General features: G+C 44.5%; 2 long non-coding RNA genes and 2 pseudogenes across 2 annotated transcripts in view; 3 read left to right on the forward strand and 1 right to left on the reverse strand.

Annotated features, from left to right (window-relative positions):
- The window catches only part of LOC140213106 (uncharacterized), a 146,605-nt gene that overhangs the window by 57,239 nt on the left and 61,478 nt on the right, over nt 1-27,888 (reverse strand). The gene's annotated exons all lie outside the window — the stretch shown is intronic.
- LOC140212816 (putative nuclease HARBI1) lies at nt 1,204-2,931 on the forward strand (annotated as a pseudogene).
- On the forward strand, nt 4,175-27,045 carry LOC140213218 (uncharacterized; annotated as a pseudogene).
- LOC140213105 (uncharacterized) lies at nt 16,509-21,589 on the forward strand. The gene is made up of 3 exons (XR_011890030.1): nt 16,509-17,393; nt 18,469-18,615; nt 20,584-21,589. It is a non-coding gene; the product is annotated as an uncharacterized lncRNA (long non-coding RNA).

A 27,888-nucleotide genomic window follows, 5' to 3' on the forward strand; every position in this document is an offset into this window, starting at 1 on the left:
TTGCATCATTCAATTTTAGGACTGGATTGCTGTGTGGCCCTCGTTCGTTCATCCAACTGGTGGGGAAAGCACATTCTAAGCGAAGAACCGTTAAAGGTAGCTTATAGTGTGTGCTTAGCTGTGACAAAAGCTTGTGCTTTTCACAAACGTCGGCACTGTGGTGAAATGCGAAGTGTTTTTGCGAGGGGTTCTGATCGCCCTGGAAAACTCAGGGGATCCAGCTTCTTTGCTGAAGGATGTTGACGCCGCCATCTGTGTTTGCGCAGGGGCCGGGCTTTTGGAAGAGTTCCCATTTGCGTCTTCGAATGCGAATTTAACAGTGTGGAATGACAACATCTAGAACAAGTGTTGCAAGGGAGTGTCAGGACTTGAAGAGAAATGCTGTATGAAGTGGAAGTATCTCAGAAAGCTTTTGATTAACCAAAGGTGCAGGAAAACGAAACAAAAAGTAAGACTGAGCTCTGTCAAGAAAATGAAGGCGAAAGCAGAAACACATTGCGTCAGGACAAAGGTGAAAACTTTAGACCAAGTGATTTCCAAGTTGCAGCATGAAAATGAGGAGATTGAAGAATCTGCCGTCCTGAAGAGAATTGACATGCTCCCGCCCAAACAGAAGGCTGCTATCATGCAGTGCTTTGAAGCTGGAAGATGAAGGTCCCCAAATGGCATGTGCTATAATCCAGAGTGACTACTTGAGTGCATCATCATGCACATGAAAAGTCCTCAACTTTACGAACACGTCTGCAGAGAAAAAATACTTGCTCTGCCCTAGCTGAAGCTGCCTCAAGAAATACAAGAGGCAGTATGAGAGCAGCTTCAGGTTAAATTCACATGTGCTTTCAGGCATCATGAAGAAGACGAAAAAATTTAGTGACTTCGAACGCCATGGAGGGCTCATAATCGAAGAAATGAAACTTTCCGAGAACTTGGGTGTTGCGGGAGGTGGAAAGATTGATGGTTTTGTAGACCTTGGTCCGTTTACACCCGAATCTAACAAAACAGTCCCTTGCGACCATGGATTAGTGGTCGCAAGGGACTGCCACAAACCTGACCGCTGTCAGGTTCCTGGCACCGGATTCTCGGTGTGTTTGCCTCTAAGGGCAATGTCAAGGCGCCACTAATATCCAAGATCGTCTTGGAAGTGGTGATGCTAACTGAGCATGCTGGGCTGAGAGTGGACTATGTTACATGCGACGGAGCATCATGGAATCGTGCAATGTGGCATCAGTTCGGAATATCGGGTAAAGGATCAGGCCATCAACATCCCACTGATGATGACCGACTCTTTTTCCTGTCAGACTTTCCACACTTACCCCCATATTCAGAAATGTACTTTAACTCGAACTTGACTTGCGGCCGCCTCAAGTCGGCACCAACACACATCATAAACCTCCCTTGACTTGAAGCACCTCCTCTCCAGAAGAATTAGCGCGTACGAATTTGCGTGTAGAGCGTGTGATGTTGTCTTCGGTGATACATTTTACATGCCAACTGTGCCATGGCCATGGATGCGTGACAGATCGAACCCGATGGAGGTATTCGACGACGATGAGTTTATCACACGCTATCGCTTCATGAAGGAAACAGTTCGTGAGCTGCTTGCCTTTCTGTCACTTGAAGCGAGCGGCGACAACTAAGGACTGCCGCTGACACCCATGTGGCAGCTGCTTGTGGCACTGAGATTTTACGGCACCGGAACTTTTCAAATTGTGAGCGGAAACTTCGTTAATGTGTCCCAGCCCACGGTGTGTCACATGGTGAAAAGAGTGACGCGCCTTCTTCCAAGGCACTTGTTCTGAGCAGTTGTCAACTTTCCGGATGCTTCACAGTTGTCAGGTGTGATGCGAGATTTCTACGAGATCGCCCACTTTCCCGGGGTGACGGGCTGCATCAACGGCACACATGTATGCATCAAGTCCTGGAGGCGATGACGCAGAAGTTTACCACAACCGCAAAGGAGTGTTTTCTGTCAACGTTCAGGTAAGCCTTTTGTCACAATGTGTAGGGATCTTAAATGATTATTTTTGCAGAAACGTAAAAGCAGCAGTAAAAGTCCTAATCATCATATTACAATTCTCGCATTCTGTTTTACGTAACTATACTACGCGCGTCATATTCATTCACATGCTATATTTCATGAAGAGACGGTACAAGTACTGCTTTTTAGTCGATTGTGTGGTCTCAACTGTAGCACTTTCAGGCCATTTACTTACGTAGCGCAAATGTGCGGCAAAGACGAGCTTCGCTTGCTGATCACGAAGCAACTGTTATGATGTATGCGTGCACACAATTTTATTTAAAAACATAAGAAATGGGCTATCACACTTCTGTCCATCGTGACCACTACAAGCTGTGCAATAAATTCCGTATTTACATGCGCCGTGGCAAAAACAGGGCGTAGAATTATGAGCCACATGAAATTTTTAGTTAGTTGAAAACTTCTGTAAGATGGCCTTCAGTTTTCAGATTTTTACCTTCCATCTTGCTGGGAGGTAAAATGTAGTTACAGTTGTTGAAACGACAACATGCTGTTCCTGCACTCATACTCTACGTATTTTTGCAAGCGGTTGCCAGACCAATGCTGCAGTTTATCAACGTAGCGAGCTGGCCGGGGTCTGCCCATGAGTCGTATATTCGAAAACTCTCCAGTACGTGTTATGTACTAACAGCACAGTGTGCCTGGTCTGCTGCTTGGGGACATGGGCTATGCCTGCTCTCCTTTCCTGATGACCCCCCTTGCTGAGCCAGGTCGAGTCAGCTCGCCAGAAGGCAGGCAAGTAATGCCTGATCTTTTTAGGGGTGTATATGATAGGTAGCACCTCTCTCCATAATAACATACTGTTTTTGTAAAGCTATGCAATACACCAGAAGTGTGTTACAGTGAGTAGCTGCAACGCATAAGCAACATGTTCCTCTGTTATCTGCTGCTGCACCAAGAGCACACAGATGGCATCACCTATATAGTGCCAGATTGTTACAGCTCCATTCAATATAATGGTCGGCAATGAAATATGGCTGGGCAGAACGAATGTGAATCTAGCAATGTGCTACATCGTTTGCAGGAAATGGAATGTATTTGTAGCCATTCAATGTAGATCTGTGCTAACTACACAGAAGAAAAGCTTTGGCACAATATAATGTACAGTGTGTATTCGAAAACTGACTAATTGCATTGTATTGTCATCCTATCAGATACAACAAGGTGCACATCAAGACCTGCAACTCCATAGAAAGGGCCTTTGAAGTATGGAAAAGGCACTTTCCCTGCTTAAGCATGAAGCTGCACCACAAGCCTCGTAATGCAGCTCGCATAATAACAGCCTGCGCTGCCCTGCACAACATGGCTCTCCTACGAAGAGAAACCGAGCCACTCGGTCTCTATGTTCCCACCAGCCGATGCAGGCGTACAGGAGAAATACTTGCCAAGAGCACCTGCCACCTATTAATGTTGTGGGGGACAATACACCTGGCATGCGTGCACAACTTCTTATCCAGAGAAGTTTTTCCTAAAGATTGCTGTTTAATATCCACCTCAGTGATTCTGAATAACAGGGGTGTGCGAACAGTGAATTTTGAGACCGAATCGAATGGAAATCGCCCAGAATCGAATCTAATGGTTTTGGAATAATGAACAGGCATTAGCAGCATTAATATAAAACAATGTTCAGATCGTGGTATAGTCAGGAACGTTCTGTCATTACATAGCACATTATGAAGTGTTGTTTATTAAAAGCACAAACAGAGCATTAGGAGCAGACCAGTAGTTTCTTTGCATGCGCAGAACTCTTTAGAGTGTGCGAATGTTCACTGCATAGCCTGTAATGTATGGCTACTTAAGTGACGTAGCCTGTTCCACTAGGCGAGTTCCCATGTTTTACGTCTGTACTATGCCCGAGGGGTGAAAGCTTACGGTGCTTTTGCTCCAATTCCGTTTAAGGTATGAGGCCACTTTGAAAACTTTATTTTTTTGAAAAAAATTAATTTTTTTGAGTTTTATTTTATCACATTACACATTCATTTCTGTATGGTTTGCGAAAAAAATTATGCTCCTAACTAAAACCGTCCCAAAGATACAGCTAGATATGTAACCCCCTGTGCATTTTGCAAAACCGAAACTAACACAGTTTCGGTTTCCACATGTAGAAAAATATTCGGCTCCTTTGGCGGTCTTACCTTTCTTTGCACCACAATTTTTCAGTTCACAATCATAATAACTTTTTTAAGCGTTTGTGTCTATTTTTGCTTTCATTTAATAACAAAAGTGCTCGCAAGAGGGACGCATGATGTTTCGATCACGTGAGCTGTGTATCCTGGAGCGTTCCCACGCAAATTAAAGAACCTGCAGACTGCTTGCTCGGTGACTCGTGTGGTTCAAAGACATCACTTAGTTGTTACGTGCTTTACGCACATGGGGAAGTTTAGAGCGCAGAGGAGACGAAAGCGAAAGTTTGCCGGAAATAGACACACGACAGGTGAAGTGGGCGACAAACCCAATCCCGTCAACGTGAGTGCTTCAGCAAGTGCCTTGAAACTCGGCTATGTGGAGGACTACGATGACTGTAAATCGGATTCTACGCTGGAAGGAAACAGGATAATTGACCTTGACATCCTGTCAATTGTGTTTTCATCACTGGCGTGTCCGGAGTGTTTGGCAAAATCCCTGAAACTTGAGGAGCGCTCCTGTGCAGGTGTGTCTTGTGTGTTGGCTACTCTGTGCGTTGAATGTGGCTATGAGAACCATTTCTCGTCATCAAGAAAGTCGGGGCATTCAACGGAGAACAATGTTCGACTTGTATATGCAATGCGCCAGCTAGGAAGTGGGCATGCGGGTGCAAAAACATTTGGTAATGTTATGAATATGTCTCCACCCCCATGGCATTCCGCTTACGATAAAATATCTTTGAAGGTGTCTTACGCTGCAAAGGAGGTTGCATCGAAGTCAATGATTGATGCAGCAGCTGAAGTGCAGGAGGCTGTCAGCAGTTCTCAGTGCGGAGTGTCAGGGAATGGCACATGGCAAGAACGTGGCCACTTTTCACCGAATGGCTGTGTTTCTTTGATATCTGTAGATACAGGAAAAATAATTGATGTGGAAGCTTTGTCCAGCACATGCAAGTCATGCAAGATCAAGAGCAAACTGAATCCCACAAGCAGCGAAGTCCTGGAATGGAAGGCGAACCACACAACATGTCATGCCAACCACACAGGCACTGCCGGTGGTATGGAGCCAGTTGGACTTTACCGCATATTTGAGAGGTCAGAAACGACGCGCGGTTTGAAATATGTACACTACTACGGAGATGGAGACTCGTAGAGCTACTCGACAGTGAAGGATATTTATGGACCAAATAGCATGAAAAAATTTGAATGCATTGGCCATGTCCAAAAATGGGTTGGCCGCCGGCTAAGAAAGCTGAAGAAGACAGTGCGTGGATTAGGTGGCAAAGGAAAATTGACTGATGGGTTCATTGACCGCCTTCAAAATTACTATGGCATTGCCATCAGAGCCTACGTCGGAAATCTTGCAGGAATGAAACAAGCAACGCTAGCTAGTTCAAGGCATGGGCTGTGCCCTATAGGAGCAAGCAGTTGGTGTGCTTTCAACCGAGCTAAAGCGGCTGGCCAATGTAACTACAAGCACAAGAGAGGACTTTCAAATGACATTCTGAACAGAGTAAAGGTTGGTACAAAGACCTTTGTTCAGACGAGCTCCTCAAGAAATGTTTGCATGGCAAGACACAGAATTCCAATGAATGTTTCAATGGCATGCTCTGGCAAAGGGTACCTAAAAATGTCCATGTCAGCCTGCCAACACTGAAGTTTGGCTTGTATGATGCCGTATGCCATTTTAACAATGCGAAAAGAGGAACGCTGGATGTCTTGAAACACATTGGGATCGAGTCTGAACGCCACACAATGAAAGCTTGCTTGACAGGTGGCCAACAGCGCATCAAGAGATCCTCCCGTCAGTCTACCGATGCCGCAAGAAACGCAAGAAAAAAAAGCGAGCAGACGCACGAGCGAAAAAAAGTAAAGACAAACCTAAGGAGGACCTGAGCTACAAATGTGGTGGATTTTAACCCTCCTGGATATTGCTGTATGGCATATGTAGCTATATCAAATCTTTTTTGTTGTTTTTCTCGAAACTTACTTTTCTGCCGTTTCAGCTTGCACGAACATTCGCAACTTTTTCCTCGAGTAGATTTTTAAACGAAACTTTCAACACTTATTCTTGGTATATCAGGCTGTGCAACCAATTAGAGACAATAAAATTGAGCAATAAGATTTGTTATTGTTGCATTTCTTTTAAAAACATTCCTTGCTGAAAACCGTTGTTTTTGGTAATATTGTAAATAAAAAACTAAGATTGATGATATCATAATTATTTTAGTTCATCGCAAAGATTATGGCTTTATGTACACAACTGCAAGAGGAATTTTTCTTGTGGTGAGGTATATATGAGTTATGACTGCTGGCGTGGGATGCATTATTAGTAAATTTTTTGACAATAAAATACATAAAAATTTTTTTTTTGTGTATTTCAACACTCTGATTAGAATACAAAAAGGCAATCTTTAATATAGATAACTAATTTTCACTTTGTATTCGATACCAACACATTTTTTCTGAAATGTGGCCTCATACCTTAATTGGGCGCAGTTGATGGTTTGAAATATTCAATATGTTTCGAATACTCACATACCCCTACTGAATAGTTGGGTAATGGGTTTAGTGTTCTTCTATGAGTTGTGTGGCGTCTGTATGGCACTGCAGACACACACGAAATGTAAAACGACCATATGTGCTAAAATCTCGATTATTGATTAGACATGCAGCCTCAAGGTGGCATGCAGCCAAGTGCATGCTGCTAATTATTATTCCAGATCCCATATATTTGTGCAGTAATTGCTTCACCATAACTTCTATAGCCGTTTTAGCATTTTCGCAATTGCACTGCTGTATAAAATGTCACTGTTGTATTGTGGATGCAATACACAATGGTCATTGAGGCTGTTCTGTCTCGCCGAAAAAGGGTATGAATGAATGAATGTATGGTGTTTATTGACGCAAGGGCCAGGTATGGCCAAAGAGTGCCAGGTAGGTGGTGATGAGTTCGCAGTGTAGTTGTGAGTTCTATGAAGTTGATGTGACATGGCTGTAAAGGGGCCTTAAAAATAGGCGCTCTAGAGTGCGTAAAATCTATCTGTATTAAGATTACGTCAATGACAAATGACACGTTCTATGAGCATTAAAATCCACCGATAGAATGATGCAATATAGAAAATATGCGAGATGGTAAAATTACCTGGAGCACTACTGCCTCACCAGAGCCCTTGAAACACAAGGGCCTAGAGGCCATGTGCTATACCAAGCAGCTATCACAGCGGCATCCTTGAAGAGAGGAGGCACTAGGAATGAGTGGGGCTAACATGTAACACATCTTTCAGGGAACCTAGGACTGCGTTGGTGTCAAAGAGTGGTTCTGGGCTGTTCCGTACTGCACAGACGCGTTAAGTACTGCTGTTCCGAATTCTACACAGAGGCATCAAAATCACATTCTGGTGTATCTTATGCTGCTGTTGGTCCCTCTTTTTATAAATCTGATGTATTGAACCCCTTAACGAGTATCTTCACTGCAGAAGCCTTTGCTGTACTCTCTGCAGTAAAACATATAAAGAAATTAAAACTTGATAGAGCAATAATATTCACAGACTTGTTAAGTCTTGTAAAAGCGCTGAATTCTTTACAAAAGTTTACAAATCCTGTTTTAATTGAACTTAACTCACTCTTATGCGGTATTTATTTACCATATAGACATGTAGTATGCTGAGTACCTGGCCATATAGGCATCGATGGTAATGTACTAGCTGACAAAATGGTCACATCACTCACACCACTAACCACTTTTCCTACAGCTGCTGTCCCTGTCGCAGATCTGAAGCCTTTCTTAAGAAAGAAACTGCGACAACACTGGCAACGCATGTGGAACACATAAACAAATAATAAACTGCACGTTATAAAGCCACAGTTAGGTGTTTGGCCCTCCCCAACAAAATCTTGGCGAACAGATGTCCTATTCTGTCGCCTCTGAATAGGACACACATTTGGGACCCATCATTTTCTACTTACCGGAAGTGAACCACTAACCTGTGGTAGATGCGGTGAGAGGCTGACGGTCCTCCATGTGCTCCTGGAGTGTCAGGAAGCCGAAACAGTGAGAAAGAAACATTTTACACTTGCATACCATTATTACATCCCTCTACACCCGGCTATGTTTCTTGGTAAGGAACCACTTTTTAACACCAAGGCAGTCCTCAACTTCTTAAATGATGTCGTTCTACATGTTATAAGCCCATTAAATTCGTAGTGCATCCTCGCTCCAGAGGATGCCACTGCGATAATTGTTTTGCATAGCATGTGCCTCCAGACCCTTGTGTTTCAAGGGCTCTAAGGAGGCAGTAGTGCTCTAGCATTTCTTATAACCTGATATATTTTACATATCGTATCATTCTTCAGTAATGCATCTCAATGTTCATGGTACAAGTCATACGTCATCGCCATAATTTTATTATACAGATTTTATGCACTTTAGAGAGACTATCTTTAAGGCCCCTTTACAGCCACGTCACACCAACTTCATAGAAATCATAATTCCACTGCAAACTCATTACCACAGACATGGCGCTCTTTGGTCATACTTGGCCCTTGCGCCATTAAACATTAAACATTCATTCATTCATGTTTGTCACCACCAGTGTGGACACGGGCCTACATTGGTGCATTTCGCTACACAGAAAGCCAGACATTCCTTTCCTGGAAGACTCTTCACACCTTAATGTGAAGCGCAGACTGTGATCACAGCTAATTAAGTATAATTCTGAGAGTGCACAAAAGGCTAAAAATTGCAAAGCAGCAAAAAGGAAGGTGACATAGCAGATTACACAGCATTTTGGCATCCTTCTTTTGAAAGCATCTTTTTTTTGTATGACATCCTTTAGTTTTTAGAGGCCACCCTTCTGCAGCTCTCTCCACAATAACAGGATGAATTATTTGCTACAACTACACGTAGCCTACATGAGAGGGCATACAATGGCAGCAGTTGCACTTGGGCACTGTTGGGGCAAATAAACAAGTCGGCATCTCATGACATTGAAAATCTTTTTTCTTCTGGGCCTAAATGAGCAGGTGGCAACAACTTTCAGTACCGAGCTCTCTAATCTTGAAATGGTGCCTCCCCAACCAGTGTAGGCTCTCCGCTAGATATAGTTGGTTATTAAGCACATGCTACTGCGAGTTTCATGCTTTTCAGTAGCATTATCTATATTGTAAATTTTGCATAAATTGCCCTTGAATGATTTTTTTGTGATGTTCGTAGTTGCAGAACTGCAATTTTGGTGCAGAGTTATTGCTCTGCAGTTGCTTTCTTTCTCCTGAACCTGATGGAGGGCTGTGTTTATGTTTGCAGCTAAACAAGCCTGCCGCTCCGCCCTACTTCCTATGTTGGAAATGCTGGGGGTTCAAGTAAATGAACTGAAGCAGAAGGCACCAGAAGAGGTCATGCTCCACGTGTGTGAATTGTATGGTGGAGAGCGTGCCAGGAGTGAGATTGAATCCTTGACACAGGGACAGTCGAATTCTCCAGAATGGCACAGATACAGATTTAGAAACAGATACAGAAAGGGTCTTGTAACTGCAAGCATTGCTCATGCCTGTATGACTCGAGCGAAGACTTTTCTTCGTTCGAAAGGTGGGGCCAACATTGACCCATTTCTTATGCTTATTTTAAGAAGCAGAACTGTTACAACACCACCAATGCATGTTGGCATTTCGAAGGAAAGTGCAGTGCATGTTGCATACAAGACATGGCAAGAAGCACTGGGGCACACACTTGAAGTGCGTCGGAGAGGGCTCGTTTTGTGCGAGGAATTTCCCTTCATAATGAGGTTGTTCCCCTGATGGTTATGCAATTTTATCATGCAAATGCTGCGAGGGCAAGGAAGCCCTCTTGGAGATTAAATGTCCAACGAAGCTGGACAACTCATTCAAGAACTATGATACCTTGGAGCCTAAATTAGAGTATTGCACGCAACTTAACGTGCAAATGGCTGTGCCATGTAAAGGAGGCCCATTTTTTTGCTTCTTGTAGGGACATTTCTTTTTGTTGTGCTGTTGTATACTACAATAGCTGTGCCTTTGATGAGTTCAAGGATGCAATCATTAGCGTATACAAGGAGCGAGTGATATCAGAGCTCCTCTTGAGGCTAAGCCACTGATGTCGTTCTATGCTGGTGCAGACTGCTGATAAATTTTAAAGGGATTGTCAACCAATTTTAATGTTACCTTCTTTTTTCTTCTACTTCTCCCAAGTGTGACAAAAAGCTTACCGGTCAGTGTGTCCAATCATACAGTGGCAACTCGTAAACAGCCATGGAACATTTTTTTCGTCAGAATTGTTTTTTCTACAGTGAGCAAATAAGGCATACATGCTTGAAACATTGAGAGGTGAGCGTGATAGCGATTATACGCCGGCATTGTTGGGAAGCAGACGGCAAGTGCAGCCATAGCTGTAAGAAATATTTTATCAAGCCATTCTAGCAGTTCGTGTTTTTTGAAGTGTTGAATTATTTATACAATAATAGCTACATTCTTTTATAGTTTACAAATACTTTGGACGTATACAAGTCACTGCGTTTTTTTAACCTCAGCAAAGCCAGTAGTGCTATTCATGTAGTGTTGGCATCTGTTTACAGCACATTTAGTTTAAAACTTCACATACAGATCACATAACTCTGGGTGCTCACAAACTTGTGTGCATATGAAAACAGTCATGTGCACCATCATGCATTGAAGGATGTCATGGCTCTGCCACTCGACTCACTGCTGCGAAAGCGGCATCATTCATTTGAGTGTACCTTTTCTTATAGCGTCCTCGATCACCCGCACCTTTGCGCACCGGGGCGCCTTGGTGCGCACTTTTATCCTCGATCAACTGCACCGATGCGCACCGACCATCCTCGATCACCGGAAGCGCATCCTGTTGGAGCGGTTTTCCATTGCCCCGTCTCGCACCGAGAAAATCGGCGGTGCGCCGGGGTGCAATCCCAGCAAGCATTGCGGGACGCGCACGCGCGCACTGCCGACTGCAGAACCGCGTATGCTCTGGCCCGATAGCTGCGGTTGCAACGGAGTTGACGGAGTTAGCCAGTGGAGATGTCGGCAATGAGAAAGGAAGCGCTGCTAATTGCCGCAATCGATGAGCCTTTTTCAAGTTCGTCTGACAGCAAAGACGGCATGCTGATCGACCTCGTCCAAAAACAATGTGGTGAAGAGCGGCCGAAAGTGGACAGTTTCGTTGAACGGGTCGTCAGGAACGGGTCGTCAGGATTAATTATAAAATCCATTGGTGTTTGCTTGCAACCAGGTATGTCTGAGCACGCAGTTTGACAAGGTTCGAGAGCTTGCCACAGATGCTCAGCACCTGCAAACAATAAAATGTGCGCGCACGCGTGTTCGCGCACGTCTTGCGCGCCAGGGGCAAAGTAGCGCTGCATGCAAGCACCCTGGACGGGGTGCAGTTTTGTCCTCGATGTTGACCCTCCGCAGTGCGCCACCACGGCGGTGCAAAGCGCACCATTCTGGTTTCGGGGCAACCCCAGGGCAAGGTGATCGAGGTTGCTATTAGCTCATAATACACGTAAAATAAAGGGCAAACATCTATAGTGGAGAGACTGATCTTAAAATAGTATGTGGAACTTAATAGCAGTTACAATAATTTCATTGCATACATGTGAAGTGCCAAGGTTTCATTGCCAGTTCCCGCCACTTACCAGGTTTTGAGAATTTCGTGCCAATTTGAAATTATTTTCAAGTAAACTGCAAACAGCCTCCTCGATTGTGTCACTATAAACGATTGTCTTTTTATTTCTACCTTCTCCTGGCACATTTGGTGTGGTTGTCAGTCCCTTTACTGTTTCATCTCTACATTGCATTTCAGTGCTGTTCATATTGCAAAGATTCTATAAAGCGAAATGTTCCTGTACATGCACCGTTGTAAGCAGAAGAGACCCTATTATGTGCCAAACTGCAACTTAGCTTCACCTTTCACTGTGGTGCTTCAGGTCACTCATCACCAAGGCTGGTACAATAATGTTTTTTTTTTTTTTTTGCCGACATGACTGTTCGTTTCCTATGGCTCCTACGTTATCGTTTCATAAGTTGTGCACGAGCAACTGTGTGATATCAGTGGTGACTCAGGCAGAACTCATGAAACCAACTTTTCTTTGTTGTCGTTGTTTGTGCACTTCTTAAAGGGGCCCTGAAACTGGCATGCTGCATAATAAAGATACGACCACCACAAGCCCTGTCCACAGGATGGTCAGACAGCTGTGTGTATTGATTGGTCACTGTAAGTGATGTAGCTCCAGGCGCCCATCTCGCGTTTAGAGAGTGCCACACGTGCCTGAACCACAAGTAGCAATGTGACAAAAAAAACTTGAGCAGGGCCTTGCCCCCTTGCCATGCAGCATGTAGCTTCCAGCACACTCATGGAGACGAAAGGAGAAAGCAATGCATCGGTGCGATAACTACTAATTCCGCTTGCACTTCAAGGATTCAAAAAATTTTTGTAGCAGATTAGTCAGCCGATGTCCTTTAGTAGTGGGGTCACTATGATCAGTCGGATAAGTGTTTCACTGCCCCTTTAAGTGGTTCAATTTTGTGCATGTTAAATTTTTATATGTCACTTACTTTCCATTTATTGATATATTTATAGTAAGGACAGCTCTATCTGCTCTCTGTAGGTCAATAATTATCATTGACTGATGTTAAGTCTGCACAAATGTCTCCCCTTCTTGTATACTGTCGGTTTAGTTATGCTTCCCAGGACAGCCATTTGCATTGTATTTAACAAATTAGGAAGAAACATAAATTATGGTACATATACCAGCTGGGGTCATTTGAATGAAACCATTCTTTCAGGGTACTCTGCTCTGGTGGCCAAACTTTCCAAATATTCATTGTTTGCAGGTTTGACACTGTTCCATGTTACTTCTCATGTTCTGTTTGGCAAGATAAAACAAACCCTCATAAGCTAAAAAGTGCAACAAAAATGGGCTCGAGTAAAATGTATGAGGCAAACACCTTGACACTGAGTAGAGTGAACAAAAAATTGAGTGCGTGTGGTTTATTTTGCAAAAAAAATACAAGTAAGGCAAGGTGGGGGGGGGGGGGGGGGAAAACAGCCGTTGAAAAATAATTGCAACTTTATGCACGCAGATCGTAAGTGAACTGCAAATATCTCAGAATACCATAAGACGAAAACTTGCATCAGAATGCGTAGCATAAATCAGCACTTCAATGACGAATACAAGTTGCAAAAGAATGTGCATTGCTAATTTACAAAAAGTGTGTTGATGTTGAAGTCTGCAGGTTTGGCCAATGCAAACAAATGCAGCATGTAGATCACATGGTAACAATCGTGTCTGAAAAGTATGAAACGGCTGAGTGGCATAAAAAATGCTGGATTTGCGCACCCTTGTCGAGACAGAGACAAAATGGCTGCTGGCAGTAATGCTTGCCTCCTGGCAGCATGGTAACAGGACAGGTTCATCCATTTCCCAAGATGTGGCAAATTTCCTCCTAGAAATGGCTTCAGGTACTCGGCTTACAGAAAACCAGGTTGTCCAAGTGACATTGGGTAAACTAATTTGAAAATTTTTTGGAAAAAAAAAAGGCTTTCTAGACGGCACCTTACAACTACCAGTGTATAACCAAAATTTGCAATAGGGCTTGGTGAGGGGCCCTTAAGAGGCTATGCACAATTAAGTTTTCCTAACACCGAAAAAAGGTAAACTCGGCAACATAGCAACACATGTTAAGTTCAAATGGGCTGCAACAATACACAAGGTTGTGGAGATGTAAAAAGAACAAACAAAACATTAGAACAGTAAGGAAGTACTCAATAGAAACAAGAAATATAAAAAATTGTTGGAGGGGAATTCATGTGCCAAAAGTGAAGCCACACCACCAGTTTAGGAGGGGCACTATAAATGATTAGTTTGCAATGAAGGAAAAGATGTGCTTTCCTCACACTTTCCACTAGTTTAAAGGGGTTGAGACACCAAATTTCGAGGCTATAAAAATCATACTGTAGGCTTCCTCTGTATGCAAGGACACTCAACATGAAGTGTTGGACACAGAAAACATTTAAAATATATTTTAATTCGCTTCCAAAGAGAGCCTAAATGCTCGTTCTCGTGATCGAGACCCATCGCTACCGCGATTGACATGGATGTCACTGTGTTGGAAGCATAACGAAAGTTTTAGCGACGTCGTACCACGTTAGAGTGACGTGCAATGAGTGGTGACCCACAGCACCGGGCAAGCCTAGAGAGCCTCGAGGGCAATGAGCCGCGACAGACATAGAGTCATAATTGGAGCTGCCGCAGCTAGCCAAGACAACTGTCGGCGTGGTTTTGTTTGCCTGCGCTGGTACAGAATGTGTGTGCAAGACCAGACGATGCCGCAGTGTGTGCATCACAGCTTGGTGGGCCCACATGACCAAGCTTCCTAGACAGTGACTTCACTGTCAAACTCTGCGTCCACAAACTGAAACTGAAAATTGTTCCCATAAATAATGCGATACTAAATTATTTACTGAGAATATAAGAATATTCGAGCGTGTATCATGCTTCCTAGAGCAATAAGGAACGTTTGATACAAAGAACGCGCAAGCCACAAATTTGATGTCTCAACCCCACTAACGTGACTTATTTTGCCATACAGAGACTGGCTGACGTGTATCATAGTTACTGGTTATAAGATGAAACCTGAAATTCTTGGTAAATTGTTTCAGAAATAACGTAATCAATACTCAGAGGAAGATGATATTTCTGACAGGAACGACATGCTTTTAGTTTCTAATTAGACATGCAATTACATTACCAGAGCCAAACCACTTGATCTGTAAGAGGACAACCCAACAAAGTTCTATTTCAAGTGTAAAATAAGGGCAAGCGCTGGTTTCACCTCTGCTGGTAAGGAACATGGCACTTCCACTCCTGTAAAGTTTTTAAAACTTTCTTGCATGGAAAGCACGGACCACTTTTACGATGCACATAATATGTTTGGGAAATGTATTGGTGCAGGATTCACAAAAATCGATGTGTTGCTAAAATCGGTGATGAGATGTTTGTGATGCCTGCAGCTATTATCACAGTGTCGTCAAGTAGTCCCAAAGTGGCAATGTCATTTAGTGTGACAACGTCAAAACGCGGAGACATAAATAACACCCACAGGACGATGCGCTGTTCGTGTAATTTATGTGTAACAGTGTTTTGTCGTTTTCGCAGTCAATGACACGAGTCCCAGCAAGCACGAAATCACCGAAGCCAATATACTGTCGACACCACATGCACAGTTTGACAACACAATTCCAATATCCTACACAATGATGCTAGTCTTCTACGTTCCGTCATCAATAAAAGATCGCTTACCCATCCTGTGAATATTTCTTTTTTTCATCGGAATTCTATTCTTTCCATTTTTGTTTCATATTTCCCCAACATTTTTTCAGTTGCTTAGAATCTCGAGGCGTGACACCATGCTGTGCGTTGTACTCCACTGCAAGCTTTTCCATGGCGCAGTTTTAGCACTCAGTGATGCGACATCCGTCTTCTTACATTCTAGAGCTTTTTTGTGATTATTAACCAAGCTCAAAAGAAGCGACTTTTTTTCGGGTGTGAAGCACGGTGCCGGTTTTCGCAAGCCAGACGGCGCTGTGATCTCCTCCGACGTCATTTTAAAAGTGACTGTCGAGCGGCAGTGGATTGACTTGGATGGTTGTGGCTATTTTCGTGTTGTTTTTTTAATTTCATTTTTTCCTACTAATGCGGGTCTGCAAACGGGCACCTTGATTAACCTTTCAAAAAATCGCCAGTTCTACAGATATATGAGATATTATTATCGTCATTCAACCTGGTAACCTTGCTCCCAGACACACCGCGTCATAGCTTGGGCTTGACTTGACAAAGGAAGGCAGCGGGAACGTTTATGAAGCATAATGGCTGCCTTCAGCATGCTCAAGTCAGGTGTAGTCTTGAGCCGGACTTGTTCAAGTCAAGGCACAGCTTCAAGTTAAGGCGCATTTCTGAATATGGGGGTTAGTGAAGTGCGTGAGAAACGGCTTTCTAAAAGCCAGCTACAAGACACCAGCAGGGCATGTGGACGTGAAGCCAGTAAAGATAGCTTATGAACTGGACAAATGTGCCACAACACTCAGTTATGCCAAAGATAAGCGAAGTCCACCTGAACCCTAATAATTTTGAAAAAATTAATGTTAATTATGCCTTTCATCTTTTCAGCTCTGAAGTTCTACATGGCCTCTTCTTCTACAAGAGCCAAATTGCCAAAACCTTGGCACACCAGAAGCAGACAGAACATTTCATTGGATTTATGCAGAAGTTAATTGTCGTCATGACATTGAGACTTCCATCCGGTGCCCTCATACCTGTGCACTGTGAATCACTGTGAACCAGAACAGGTGCACAGTGATTCGGTACTTTACATCAACGAATGGGAAGCCAAGACAGGCCCCTCAAATGCAGGTTTTTCGTCTTCAAGCACAGCAGAAGGTTTAAGAGTGACCCTGCAAGGAACGTTGGAGCTTTTAATACCCCTGGCACACGGGCACCCGCGAACTCCATTGAACTCCTTCGTCTTTACGCCAATGAAGTTGCGCTCCGTGTCACATGGTCTCCCTTGCGCCAAGTAAGTTAAATGGGGAATTTGGGCGAAAGGAGTTCAGCAATGACCATTACGGTTGGATGGAGTACTCTCGTTCCCAAGTAGCTACAGTTCTGCAGAAAACCACGCTAGTAAAATCGTTGTAACTGGTTCATTTAAAAATTTTAGCATTATTTTTTTTTTTTTGCTTTGGGTTATATGCCACATAATGGAAGTTTTAATTTATTTTTAAGGGCATCAGTGCCTGTACCCTCTACACCAATACTTTGCCACGCTGCATCGGGAAACGTCATTTCGCCATTTCGTTCGTTTTTATATGCACGCGAGCTGCACATGTCGTTCAAGCTGTACGGGTAAATTCTCCGGGTGACACGCACCATAAGTGATCCCAGTGCATTATCGTCCTCCTCGCTCGCACCAGCATCAGGGGAGCGCAGTGGCAGCACTCCTTCGCAGCCGCAGTCAATGTGGACGGAGGCGGAGACTTGGGCTTTAATCCGGCTTTGGGAGGACCACTTGCCGCAACTCCGAGGAGAAAAGCACAACGCCAAAGTGTACGACGCCATTGTAGTAGGTCTTGCACAGAGCGGCATCGCCAGAACTCGTCGGCAGGTGCAGACCAATATCGACAACCTGACCCAGAGATACAGGTAAGCAACGTGCACTAAGCAGAGAACGAGAATAAGGATGCAGGAAACTGCAAGGTTCGTGGCACTCGGAATGTAGTACCTGCCTGCAGAGATACATAGCAATAATCAGTTAAGGCAGGGCTTCCTGCACAGTACATCTCTCGCGTGACAGCCGAGTCAGACCGAACGCGGGCTGCATTGGTGGCCGTTGTGGTGAAGTCGCCGTGTCTGCGCCGGCACGGCGTGCATAACTGACCAAGTGCTGATCAACTGAAGTGACAATACGAAGAGCTTCTTTTTGACGAAGTGTGCTGCGATGCCGGTGATGTAACCGCTGAAGTGACGAGGCGCGCCGGTTTTGCTATGCCAAAACCTGTAGTGAAGTCTGAAAACAGGATAAAGGTGGCCCGCCTTGGTGACAAAGCTTTCACAAACGGCCTAAAACCAGATCTCACGGCTTTGTGCTTGGTTTCCTTTAAACGAAAAGCATTCTTTGCTTCGTGCGCCTAGAGAAAACGTAATATAGAACGATTGAGACAGGTACTGCATTGCATTTCTGCATAATTCTTCAGGAAGTTCCCAAGCGGAATCAACAAATATGGCATGTCAGCATGCTTAATAATCACAGCTGGTTTATGTGACTTTGCTTCAAAAGCACTTAGCTAAATTTCACCATTAAGCTTTACCAAAATGAAGCAATACATTTTTTAAAACATCTTTCACGCACCACCCGTACGTTGAGTATGTGCACTTCATGTTTTATGTCCTGTTAAGTAGTTTTTTTCATCATGTAGCAAGCCAGAATATAACCCAACATTACTGTTGTCACCCCAATTCTGAACTTTTCGTCTTCCTTTTTTGCGGGCTGCAAACTCAATGCAGTTTAGGTACCCAAATCTTGAGTCCCCGTTTCTAAAAAAACTAAAATAATCACGAAGTAATTGTAAACAAGTATACGGAATCAGCAAGTAAAGTTGCATGTATGGTCCATATCCGCTTGTCATGGCATACAGCAAACATTTGAAAACTTGTTTAGCTTCTTCTATTTGCCTAGTATTTAGTTTTTAAAAATTATCATTGCTTTCTGTGCTTCTAGGAAAGAGTCACGGGAAAGAACAGGGTCCTCACCGTCTCCCTGGCCATTCTTTTCCGAAATGCACAGAATCTTGGGTGCCCTGCCGGCGAATGATCGCTCCCTCATTCAGAAGAGAGCCCCTGCTCTCTGGATGAAACTGTCGAAATGGTAAGAAGTGCAAACATACGTGATACTTTAACACGCTTATAGGAAATAAGCCCGAACTCTAGATTTGCCATATTTTTATGAGTACCCAAATTACTTTCCACAGAAAAAAATTAACTAAAGAACTAAGGAAACTGGAATACCTCTGCATAATACACATAATACCTAAGCTGCTCGTCATATTCACCAACAGGTTGTTTTGTGTGGCAGATGACCACTCTGGCTTTGCACTCGTGTGTAAATATATATGGCTGAAAACAGTCAATTAATGTGTAGGTGGCATAAACAACAAATCCTTTTTATTCATTCGAGATCATTTCCAGCATGGAGTCCAGTGAGAGTACTTCTCCGGAGGAAGTAGTCGCTTTAGCAGACAATTCAACTGATACCACAGACACCAGACATAAGCAACAGCGCCGCCCACAAAAAAGGAAGAGAGAGAGTTCTTCAGAAACCTTCAGAAACAGCTTTCTGGCACAGCAAAACAATCTTATAGCAATGCTAGAACAAGCTACGAAAGCTGATCAAGCTTTGAAGGAACGGCAAGTGAATGCCCAAGAAAAGTTGGTGGACCTGCTGTCCCAGTATTTTAATAAATAAAGGTCTACCAATTGCACTTTTCAACTTCATGGCTTAGCTATTGGGCTATCTGTTGGTGAAAGTGCATGGCAACTGCAGCTCGAATGTTTTTTCCAGTTGCAATGAGTGCATCTGTAGTGTGTGTTGGCTGGTGAAATATTGTGTTGTACAGCTGTGCCTCACTGATCCACTGCTGCGATACAGAATCACCAAAGTGTTTCCAAATATTATTCAGCACACAGCATGCCCTTTTTATAAGTGGCACATTGCTGATGTCACATTCCATTCTCTTCATTACAAACCTGAAACGACTGAAACGAATGAGCACTCCGATGCAGCTGTCCTCTGCCAGGCTGTTACTGGAACCAGATCCAACCCCACCTGCTTTTTTGTGCGTTATCACATTTCCTTTTATTGTCTGCATGCCGCTGGGAAAAGATTAGAAAAGACGTGGTACCGTCTGCTTTCCTATACGAGAGGAAGGTGTGAATTGATAAGCGAAGTAACCCCATCAGATGTCGTTGCCATCGCGCTTCATGATAATAACGTCTTTCGGGAGTGTGCTTCGCATAGCGTGAATGATGCCACCTCGTGTTCCAGAGGAAAAGAGAGTAGCTGCAGTACGCATGTCGTTGAGCGGCGCATCCCAAAGACAGATCGCGAGCACTTTAGACTTACAGCTAGCTACAGTGAACAGGATAATTTGCGCATTTAGAGATGAAGGGCACATAGGTGACGCAGCAAGGAACTGCGTTTGGAAGACGACAGAAGAAGAGGATGCCGCCTTGGTTCTTGTCGCTGAGGCCAATCCCTTCATGACGGCCAGCCAGGTTAAAGATGCGGTTGGCCTGGATGTCAGCGAAGAGTTGGTGAGGAGACGCCTCTTGGAAGAAGGCCAGAAGAGTCGAAGTGCTGCCCAAAAGCTGCTTCTTTCGGACGCTGTGAAGGCCAAAAGACTGGATTTTGCCCAGGCCCATCTTCATTGGACAGCAAGTGACCGGCACAATGTCGTTTTTACCGACGAGTCCACATTTTGCACGCAGTGGGACCAAAAACGCAAAGTATACAGACCAGACCTAACCAGCTTCGGTTTTTCATACTATCAATATTTAGTTAGTTTCTGCCTGTTTCTGTTTGCCATGTAATTTTATGTTTTATTTTGGATTACAGAAACCGCAGCAAAAGTAACATGCAAGAACCCTGACAAAGGCTTTTGCTCCGTATGCAGTTCGGCACACAGGGATTACATTACAAACATGCATAACCATAATTGCAAACAAATTACTCGTGATTATTCATCATTAAATGTTTCTGTAATGCATGACAAATGATATAGGATCTTTGTTACAAAACACCTCATAAAAATTGAGTAATTGTTTTCATCTCTTATAGGTATGACCCCCGATATGTCCAGCAAGTAAGAGCCAGTGGACGCAGAAGTGTCAACGTTTGGGGGATGGTAACAAAAGAGGGTCTCGGAGCACTACCGAGAATTGAGGGCCGATTTTGTGCCAACTCCTACATTAGTATCACAGAACAGGAGCTCCTTCCTCATGTCCTCAACGGTCCTTCTGGTGACGGCTTCTTCATTTTACAACAGGATTTGTCCCCCGTGCACACGTCTCGCCCTGCCAAAGGCCGCCTGGAAGAACTCTGTATCATTGAATATCATTGAAAACGTGTGGGGCATAATGAAAACTAACCTGTCCAAAATGGGGCTTCACAACGCCAGCTGCGATAAATTGTGGTGCAAAGTTCAAGCCGAATGGGAGCTTTTGAAAATGGACCGTGACCTCGCACCAGCACTGTACAACTCTCTTCCGCGACGCATTGCCACGGTTGTTCAATCTGGTGGAGCTTTTTGCAGCTACTGAAGGACAACCGGAAGCCCATAGTTTGTCAAGCAGCTGTATTAGGAAAATCTCTAATACCCCTTAGTGCTAGTGCGAGCAGAGGTATCCTTATGGACTCTCTGTATTTCTTTCTTTTTTTGTTCTCGAAAAAGCAATAAATTTATTTCTGTTATGACACTGACAATGTATCTGCGCTTTTCTTTCCAAGATAGAAGTTCCTGTTCAGCAGGACTTCAAGTGGCAGATACCTTTAATTTGCCGTGGGAAAGTGCTACATGATCGACCCATAGCAAAAAGAAACAAAATGCTGATAAGCATGTAGTATAATCAGCGGGCGTATATCGCATTCCATCCAGCGCTAGCGCTGCCACCTGACCGCTTATTTATAACTTGATGGAAGAGTTCAGAAAAGAAAAAGGATTATGATGCTAATGGTGCTCAAACAAAGCAGGGGTGAGGTCCCGTTTGCAGAACAGCCTGGCAGAGGACAGCTGCACCAGAGTGCTCATTGCGCGCACACGCATATTCTCGCTCACTTCGCTGCTGTGCCCCGTCATACTGCGCTTATCGACTCGACGGTCGACGCTCGTACGTTCAGGTTAAAAAACTGGGAGGGTGTACTCAATTGCAGACAGATTTGATATTAGAGTCATCTGTGCACACATGCATCGAGAGTGTTGTGCTCGACCTTTTACATAGCATGAGTGGAGAAGTGATCGCGTGGCCGGACCAGCAACAGCAAGAACTTAGCAAGGGTGGCTTCTTAAAAAGAGCGCTAGGAAGGGGCCACGAAACACCATTGGCTGCGTGGATGGAAGCCACGTAGAGATAAACACCCCGACCAAATCCCCGCACTCATACTTCAACCGAAAAAAGTTTCTTTGTTTGATCCTGCAAGGCATATGCAACCATGAGAACAGGTTCATAGATGTGCTCATTGGATTTCCCGGCTCGGCGCACGACGCCAGGGTGCTCCGCAAGGCCCCTTTTTTTGAAGCTGCAGCAATGAAATGCAGCAATGGTTACATACTGGGGGATTCAGCCTATTCGTTGCTACCATGGCTTATGATGCCTTACAAGGATACACAGCGGAGGTTGCCCTCCTGGAAAAGGAAATATAAAAAGTACCATTCCCAGCAGCACGTTGCCATTGAGGTGACATTTGGAATACTTAAGCAGCGATTTCGCAGGCTGTACTTGGTGGACGCAGCCAGCATCAAGCAGTGCTGCCTTATAATCATGGGCGCATGCGTTCCGCACAACTTATGCAATGAGGAGAGAGATCTCTTCGAAGAGATGCAGGAACTCCCGGATCTGGAGGAAGTTGGAAATGATGAGGACGGATGTATGGGGTTTAATGGCGCAAGGACTAATAATGGCCAAAGAGATGCTATGATGCATTCAATGGCGGATGATATAGATGTAACTTGGCTGTATAGTGGCCTAACACATTGGCTGTAGAATGCGTAAAATGATGGGTAGTGTTTTGAGGCGCAAGGGCCACTTATGGCCAAAGAGCCCCATGACGCATGGTAATGTTAATGATGTATTGCAGATAGCATGGACAATGAATTCTCGTGGTGGATGTGACATGGCTGTGTAATATGTGTAGGTACTAAAATAATGACACTGATTAGTTAGTGATGTAAGCTGTGGCCACAGAATTTTGTTAAATACATGATGCAACAAAACATAAGAGTGACAGAATAAATTAAAAGGAGCTCTTGCATACAAGGGCTGTTAATCATGTGCTAACATTACCTGGGCAAATGATATTCAGGGTGTCTATTTCAGCTAAATACTCCAAGGCAATTTGCAGATTAAGAAGTTCATTGCTAAGAAAAAATGCCAGGTGTAGGGGCATGTTTTCCCAATATGCAGAAGGAAAATATTTTTTTCCTTTCTGCTTCTATTGGAGGGCACTGAATAAGAACATGGAGAATTGTGAGATTATTGCCGCACTTACTACAAGACGGAGGATCGATGCCTGTCAAAAGGTAAGAGCGAGTACTGTAAGTGTGTGCTATTCTTAATCAACAAAGAAGTACTTCCTTATATTGCGCTGCTTTTCAAGTTATCCAGTTCCCTAGTTTTGGTTTTATTACGTGCAGCTTATTCAATACTTCGGTATACCACTATCCTTGCCAATGTTTCTGTAACATACTTGCCAACCCTCCAGATTCGCCAGGGTGACAGATTTTTTACTCAACTTTCCGATCGTACGATCATTGTCCTATATCTCCCGAAAAGTGGTCTCTGTTCGCGCAATAATGGTTTTTGCGAAACCGGCAACGCGGAATCTACAGCCACGTCGTAATCGTCAGCATCATCAACAATGGCCGCACAAGCGCCATCGGTATCGACTAAGCAGCCGACTACGGTGCCTAGTAAGCCAACCAAAGCCTGAGCCAATGCAGCTCTTGCATTTCATGCATGCCTTCCTCCATGGTGCATCTTGTTGCTGCTGCTTGTGTGTATGATTAGTGCTCGCTAGAAATCCTCGTGTGCTTGATGCCACGGCACTATCAAAGCCCAAGAAAAGGTATTTTCAGAAGTTTTTGCGATCTTATACTGCTGAATTTCCGTGCTTTTTGACATCAAGGAGAACATATTGCATTTTGTACATGTGGATGCGATGTCAGCGTGTCTCACGGTGGCAGAGGCGACTTGAAGCTGCAAGTTTCCACGGTTAAGCATCAAAGCTATGTTCGCACTGCTGAGCAGCAAGACAACATAGTGAACTTTCTCCGGAACAACTGCGACAGTGTCATACGTGTGGAGTGCCTGTTTACGGGACTCCTCGTCGAACACAACCTACCCTTTAGTGTCAGCGACCACATTGGGCCTCTTCTACAGAAAACGTTTCCGAAATGCGACGAGGTCAAGGGTTATGGATGTGGACACAACTCTGAAGAATGCAGAGGTGGCCAACCTGAAATTTATTTCACAGGCACTGCTCTCGAGTCTTCGTTTCTTTAATCAGAGTTTCCCTCAGCTGCTGCCTGGAAATTCCAATCAATCTGCTGAAGACGCTTTAGATTCTCTCGAAGCCAAGTTTGCCACACTACAAGTGACAATCTTCTAGAGGACATACTGAATGACATCCCACATTCTGAAGAAAGGTGGGATGTGCAGAGGTCTATGGTCGGAAAAATGAATAACAGTGATGGAAAATGTGTCTCACCGAGTTGCTAATGTGATGCTCGATTTACTCGTGATACCGCAAGGCAATGCAAAGTGCGAGAGGGTTTTTAGCACGGCGCGAAAAACTAGGACTGAATTCCACTCATCAATGTGCAACACAACCCTCCAACACCTGCTGCTAGTGAAGGGCTCAGTCTGGACCATGTTTTGAGCAAATCTACTCTAACAAATTTTTGAAGTGAGTAAAGTCTGCTACTACAAGTTCCCTGCAAAAAGACTCATCAAACACTGCCTGAAAGTTTGAACGAAACGTTGAAACAGTGAATGCAACCCCACCCCCCCTTGCTGGTGCAAATAAAAAGTCTCCTGATTTTTAATCTCGCAAGGTTTCCAGGTATGCCTTAGGTTATGGTGTAGAAAAGACTTGAGGTCTGTGGAAGGGATAGGGATGTTTGCATCTGTGTCGCTAAAAGTTATTGATGTAGAAGTTTAGTCAGCAGCGCAACAGACTGTACAGCTCACTAAAAACTGAGTTCTTATGTTTTCTTGGACTAATACCCGTGCCACACGGGCAAGGTTAATGCCATGAAAAGTGTAAGGCCTTAACTTTTATAATGCCATTATATTTCGGTTGCTGCTACACGCGCATACTTAATGGCATTAAGCGTTGCGATGACGATAGCTGCAGTGAAACGCTTAGGTTTGCTTGTCAATCGTAATACGATAAAAAAGAGTTATTTAGGGAGCGAATGTTTAATAAATGACATAAGAATCATTAATAGGCGTACTTTATGTATTTTACTTTAGGAATGTCATTCTTGCACCCAGCCGTAAGCTGTTTCAAGCCGGAGCTAGCTGAACGGCCAATCCATAGTGTAGCCAAAGCATTAAAATTCGAAAAATGGCGCTCACAGCATCAAAGCTTTCAAGCAGTGATCCTGAAGACTGACCGTATGCTCCAGCTTCTTATGGCGTATGCGCTTCTTCGGGCCAAACATCATCGAGAAATTCGAAGGCTACAGTATGAGGCCAACAAGGCAAGGAGTCACCGCCGTGCAATCGAACAGCGTCTCCTGGCTAATGCGCTCACGATTAGTGCTGTAGTCATGCGTTCATTTGGCGCTGTGCCCAGGCAGCGGTGGCGGTTTCCAAGGAACTTGCGTTGGTTCGAGGACACATTGCCTCAGTTGGGTGAAGCCAACTTTAAAAGGTTTTTGCGTGTCTCCCAGGCCACATACAGGTACATTATGGATGCCTGTCGCGCTGATTTGCTGAGACAAGACACCGTCATGACAGACGCAATTGCTGTTAAGAAAAGAGTTGGGATTGCACTGTTCCGGCTTTGCTCGACAGCTGAAGATCGAACAGTCGGTGAGCTCTTTGGTGTGGGACGCTCCACAGTGAACATGATATGCAAGGACTTTTGTGCTGCTGTCCTTCGTAACCTTGCACAGGAGTGGCTAACTATGGTGCCGACCACAGAAATGGGCAAGCAAATTCGCGAATTATTCACGATGACTGGATTTCCGCAAAGATTTGGTGCTTTGGATGGCTGCCACTTCCCAGTGTCCCCTCCGAAGGACCAAGCCAGCGATTATCACAACTACAAAGGCTGGTGGGTAAAAAAAGTGCCGTATCCGTGTTGTCGCTTTTGTAAATTCTTGTAGATACATTAAAGGCAAGAAGTTGCCAGCTATATTACAAATAGGTGTGATCTCAGTGTTTTTCAGTATTTATGCTCAACACAGCCCAATTCCATGTTGTCGCTTTTGTAAATTCTTGTAAATACATTATTGGCAAGCAACAAATGGGTGTGATCTCAGTGTTTTTCAGTATTTATGCTCAACACAGCCCAATTCCATGTCCTCTGGACAACATTAAAATTTGTCTCGTTTCTCTTGCAGGTATAGCATCATACTACTGGCACTGGTTGACCACCACTATCGCTTCCGCTATGTGAACATTGGGTCACCAGGGTGGTGCCATGACTTGTACGTGTACAACCGCTCAAGCTTGTGCGCACTCATCGAAAGCAAACTTTTCAATGGGCCAACAGCTCTGATTGAAGGAGTGCAGGTGCCGCCGATCATTCTCTGCGACCAGGCATTTGCCCTCATAGCAAATCTGCAGAAACCGTACGCAAATGCTTCACCTGGCACACCCGAGGGTGTGTTAAATTACAACCTTTCCAAAACAAGAAGGATTGTTGAAAACGCTTTTAGTCGTTTGAAGGCTAGGTTTCGCTTCACCTTAAAGCACATGGAACGCACCATTCCTACAGCGACAATGGTGATCAATGCATGCTGTGTGCTCCACAATGCTTGTGAAGGGTTAAGAGACCACATAGAATTGCAGTGGGAGAATGAACGAGCTGCCACAGATGTGCTGTATCAGCAGCCGCAGCACACCACACAAGCTATTGTTTGCCTTGAATGATGCTGTGGCACGCTTTAATAATGGCAGTGTTAGCACCCTGGAAGTCCTCAGGAAGGCTGGTGTCGAACCAGGGCACTACACGACAAAAGCTTGCATTGCCAGAGATCAGCAGCGCATCCAGAATGCTCAGCGCAAGTCAACTGACGGGACAAAACAGGCCAGGCAGAAAAGACGAGCTGCTACACGAGCTAAAAGAGGCTCTAATGCATCTCGCGAGGGACCCAGCTATGAACCTGGTGCATTTTAGGTCTCTATGTGGTGTTTTGAACATGTTTCGCTAGGTCTGATAACGTTTTTCTCAAAACATTCTTTTTCTCCAGCTCACGTCACGGAAATTTTCATAAGCATTTTCTGGGTGTGTATGTTGAACTGAAATTCTATATGCTCATTTCCACCATATATACCTGTGCAATGAACCAGAATAAAAGAAAATGATGCAATACTTTTGAATTCAGAGAAGAGGCCAAGGAGTGCGGATGTGTTCATGTTGGCTCCGGCTTTTTCAAATGTTTTCGCAGATTTTTTCTTTGGTTAGCTACCTAAAGTTCTCACCAAACGATTCGTGAGATTGTCCAGACTCTGTTGACACCTCGTTTTCAGGTGGAACTTTCCATTTTCCTGGGAACCGCGCCTTTTTGTCCACCCGCCACGTCGCTGCTGCGCTAAGCCTAGCTCGCCGGTCAATAGGCCTCAGACTGCGCTGGCTGCGCCTTGGCGGCGTGTCACACCTTGGCACGCGCTGTTTACATCTCCCACCAGTGTGAGCCCACACACCCGTCTTCACTATGAATATCCAGGTCGCCGGCCAGGATATTTCGCCGGAATAAGTGACTGCCCAGTCTGGCTGTTCACTGCCTGACCCCGCTGCTCAAAACGCGACACAGACGATTCAACTCCGACCGTTGAATCATCTCAAGCCCCAATTAACCGTCCCCGCTCTCGGGCAAGGCAGCCCGTTAAAGTTGAAGTTTTGAAGGCGGGCCACATGCCACCGCTTCCGACGGAGGATATCAAGATTGTCATCCGCCCCAAGGGCGCCCTTCATATAGCCAAGATTGACAGTCCCATGGTGACTGCAGCCATTCTCCAAACAGCCAAACTCACAGACGAAGAAAGCTTAGAAGACACTGTCTGCCCGAATACGCAACAAAACATGGTTGTTGTCAGCACGCCTCAACCGGACCATGCAGACCGGTAAGCTTGCATCCGCTCTATCTAGGTGAACGGCGTCATCCACGAGGCGAACGCCTACGAAACCGCAGCT

Source organism: Dermacentor andersoni, chromosome 9 (genome assembly GCF_023375885.2).
Source record: "Dermacentor andersoni chromosome 9, qqDerAnde1_hic_scaffold, whole genome shotgun sequence".
In the NCBI taxonomy this organism is placed as follows: domain Eukaryota; kingdom Metazoa; phylum Arthropoda; class Arachnida; order Ixodida; family Ixodidae; genus Dermacentor; species Dermacentor andersoni.